Genomic DNA, 4,625 nt, shown 5'->3' with positions numbered 1-4,625 from the left:
TGGACCTGCAGCCTACATGTTATGAACATTAGGCCTACTACTCGTACAATTTTAATTATTCTTGCAAAGTTCGGCATGGAACATTAATAAGTTATTGATCACGCTTTAGAAGTTATATACTATCACTAGAATTGTAAAAAAAAAATAATAAGTTAAGTGCTGTGTTTGCTTCTGGTAGGCCTTATACCGATTACACATTAATTTTAGTTAACCTTCAGTATATTCATGCAGACAGACCATGCACGTATACTTCCATGAAGAGATCTACCCTGGTAATAAATAAATAACAGAGTACTAACATTAAGGTGATCCAGTTGAGTGGATAGGGGCACAATGCCGCTGAATCATTTTTAAAATTAACTTGCCAAATTTTAAGTAACATAAACATTATTAACTTGAACATATAAACATTAATGTCTTTAAAAAAGGTTTACCCGTCATTTTACAAAGGAAATGATAAAAACACTTTTAGTCAATGGAAGTGTTTCATTATTTTTATTATAATTATCCAGTTTAAAAATAAGGGTACACATTTTTGAAATTCAATAATTTCTTTGCTCAAGTTCAAAATTATTTTTATGATTTTTTGTCATTTTCTAAGTACTGTATTAGTTGCTGTATGTTGGCTTCATACACAATTTATCAGCACTATCAAATAAATGGTAAGAATTTTATATTTGTATACTATATTACAGGGTGTATCTAGGCTAGCCCAATATCGTAACTGTTTAGGCTTGCTTTATATATTTGGTTATATTTTGTTTTAGCTAGGATAACCTAGGCCAGCCAGGCCCTCTGGCCCTAGCCTAGTAGTAGTAGCTCTAGAGTACTGTAGGGTAGTGTAAGAGCATAGTTAGCATAATTATTTACTTGTTTATGCTAGACTGCAAGTTGGATGTGTGGGCTAAGTTTGAATTATTAGCGGTAATTTTTAATCGCCTAGGCCTAGACTTAACTTTGCAAAATGGCCACGTCCTGTGTTGAAATGCTGTAATAGGTCTATATTATATTAAATATAATGTTAAAATGTGGTTGCATGAACCAAGCACAAAAATAAAACAGCTATTTATTAATATTGTGTTTAATAATTCATCTTATATCATAGGCCTACATACTGCCAGTGGTATAATATCCACATCACTGTCGTGTCATCAGTAATCATTTTCTTTTTTTCTGTTTTTAAAGTTAATAATGTAAATTTTTATATTTTCTTTTAATAAAGAGAAAATTTAACTACAGTAAATATCTTATGATAATATTAACATTATTTAACGCTACGGTTAGTGTAATTAATAATAGAAATATAAAAATTGATATGGGTCTAATTTAGTTGTGTGCATAGGTCTAACTATAAATAAAATGGTATTTCTTTCAGGTTTTCAATCCATTGAAAGGAAGTCATGTTTGTTGCAATATATTGTTTGTGGTAGACACTGGGAAAAAACCAACTATTGAATGTGTATTTATTTGTCTCCTGGTACAAAACTGATGGAAGAGCAGCCATGATGAAGCAGTAAAAAGGTATATAAAAATTTTTATTTTACAAGAATATATACTGCACATATACACCACTATCCCACATCAGTAAGTGACTACCCTACTATGTCACAGTAATAACCATTTGTTTCTTAATTAAGTCTTGGGTACCTAAGAAGTCACAGCATTTGTCTTAATCGTCGTTGTACGAAGGTGATTAATAAGTTAAAATTAATTGGGGACAGTCTAATCGTAAATATTATCTTAACATGCTAAATATTCTCCAACGATAAATGGACCTAACTTCGTAGTATGATGCTGTCAGAGAAAAATGTATTTAAGTCCATTATTAACCCAGGCAATTACCATACTCTACTACACAACATTTAATTTAATATTTTGCATATCAAAAGTAATAAAACTGAATGAATATGTGTTTTAAGGTAAGTGCCACTCCCTATAGAGAAATCTCTTACTGTCCATGTTTGCAATATTATATTCCATAGTGAATATTTTTCAGTATTTGCATCATTATTGGTAATGCCTGCAGTACAGTATATCAATGTAGATTGGTCTGGGAAGAACAGTTGTTTCAACTATCTACATAGTATTCAAGTATTTACTATTTTAAAATTTACCATACAAACTTTAAAACAATATTTCAGTCTTCTTTGTTTCAAATATTTTTGTTTTGTTTTTATCTTTCACAAAGGTTCTTGGATACCTTGCTTCAATAACTCTGGTTGGACAAGAAAAGACCTGGCTAAGGATAGTAGAGGGTCAAATGATTTATCACCAAGAAAGTTACTGATTTAAACCTAATCCTGTAACGCGAAAGATTCCTAATTATGCTAAGTGTGCAATATTAGGTCAGTTAAGTTATACCTCCATGGTTAAGACGACAGTAATGCATGATAAGTATATTTTGAAATCTACACATAGTAGCTGTTTTTATAATTATTACAAAAACTCTGATTTAAACATGCCTGTATAGCTACGATACATAATATTTAATGTTTTTTGCAAGTTTCAATTAAAGAAAAATGGTCAAGTATATTTTAAACTCAGTGTATTTTGTAAGTTTAAAGGAATAAACATTGACATTGACTCAACATTAAAAATTTACATTGAATTAACATTGAACATATTACATTGAATCGACGTTGAAATTTACGTTGATGAAAACTTTCATATACAACAAAAATTCAACGTTGATTCAACATTGGTTATTTGACGTTGTTCCAAAGTTAAAAAATTAGCATTGAAAAAACCTTAGACATTTTACGTTGAATCAACGTTGAGATTTACGTTGATGCAAACTTTCATATACAACAAAAATTAAACGTAGATTCAATGTTTGCATATTACGTTGAATCAACGTTATTTCAACCAAGTTGTGCCCACTGGGAGTATGCCTTTGGTGCGATGTTAAAATGGTAGTACGTTACGTTGTTGGCCCGACGTCGGTAAACGTCTGAAAGGATGACTCAGTACTACCGTTGGGCTCATGTTGGCTTCAGGTTGTCAAGAACATTGCGAGGTGCCACGTGTGTGTCAGTACGATAATAACAAGATAAATAATTTGATATACCTTGATAAAGACCTAAGGATAGGTCGAAATATTGGTACAGTCAACTCTCCCAATACCGACCACCCAGAAAAACGGATTTCACGCAAAACCGGTCGTTTTTTAAAGTCCCAAAATCATTCCTATTCTTACTGTATTAAAATACTTTCTGAAAACCGGATCTCCCAATTCCGGCCAAATTTTTAAGTCTGGAACAATAAAATTACCTTCTGAAAACCGGACGGTCAGTTTAAAACAATGATTTATCACATCGACTGTCTCCAAATAACAATTATCAATCACAGAACAACACCACATGTACGATTGTTAGTGTTGATCGTGTGACACGCCGATAGCGCATTAATTAATAATTTGCAATAAGCCTAATTTGCACATTCCCTGCTTATGCAGTTTGAAGACCACCTATTTTACTTCGTAATGTTTTCTCTCACGTTGAGAAAGTTTTGAGATTCTGACAAGCACTGTTGTCACAAGCATTTAATACTAACATACAGATAAGTGAAAAAAAAAAATAGAAGAGAAAACAATGAGAAGTAGGTATATATAGACAGCAATAACACATATACTGCCTGTGGTAAAATAATTCAAATAAAAAATCTAATTGAGTAATCTATTATTAATGAGACACAATTTGAAAAAAACAATTAATTACAGTATTTAATTCATTTTTACTACAAAAATCCAGAAAACTGGACACAAGTGGTGAGACGTCTGTGAGAAAATTGATAATAGAGCAGTGAAAACTTGCCAATATTATGAATTTGCAGGAAATGGGTTATTTTCCGGGAGATCCTTGCTTAGTTACGGGAGTGTGGGAGGCCGTCCCGATATCAAAGAGACTTCTCCATGTTGCGGGAGATTTAGGACCCCTGACAAATGGACTTACTACCTACTACGACACAGATGGTCCACTGCTTTGTCTGTATATCTTTTATTGTTCTTTTAGCAGGGATGGGGTTGAGAAAGGGGGAAGGGGCTACTGAATACACAGTTCTGTTCTTTCATAGTACTGTATATCTTCACTAACCTTCTAAGAAAACAATCTATTATAAATGTTAAACATTATTATTTAGATGTGTCAAGAGCCACAAGTTTATGTTAGTACAACCTTCACAGGTTTAACTTAATACTACAGTATGTATTTTAAAATGTATTTAATATAAATATTTTGCCAGATTATATAAATATTTTGCCAGATTAATGCCTTTATTAATGGAACTACTGTTCACATTTCATTTTGATGAAGTAAAAATCCCAAGGGACTAAAGCCATTAACTGTCACTAGGGCTACATTCACACTTGCACTCTAGCCAGGCATAACTGAAGCATGGAGCGAGTCCCACATCTGGTGTGAACATATTGAGTATGCATGTTACATGGGTTAAAGGTTAAACTAGCTCCACTAATTGAAACCATCAGACACTACTGTGTTGATAACTGTGGTCACACTTTGACCAATGGCAGCTATCAACACATTGTTATAGCTGCGATTGGTCACACTTTGACTAGAGGTTATAGCGACAAATATCAAGCAAAGGTCAACCTGGTTACCTTATCTGGT

General features: G+C 32.6%; 1 long non-coding RNA gene across 1 annotated transcript; it reads left to right on the top strand.

Annotated features, from left to right (window-relative positions):
* The first annotated feature begins 631 nt into the window (after window positions 1–631).
* On the top strand, window positions 632–2,266 carry LOC117106960. The gene is made up of 3 exons (XR_004445165.1): window positions 632–662; window positions 1,376–1,521; window positions 2,189–2,266. It is a non-coding gene; the product is annotated as an uncharacterized LOC117106960 (long non-coding RNA).
* Window positions 2,267–4,625: the final 2,359 nt, after the last annotated feature.

This window comes from Anneissia japonica, unplaced genomic scaffold (assembly GCF_011630105.1).
Source record: "Anneissia japonica isolate Jap-2015-1 unplaced genomic scaffold, ASM1163010v1 scaffold287789_len92692_cov117, whole genome shotgun sequence".
NCBI lineage: Eukaryota > Metazoa > Echinodermata > Crinoidea > Comatulida > Comatulidae > Anneissia > Anneissia japonica.
This window is presented reverse-complemented; position numbering and strand designations above follow the sequence as displayed.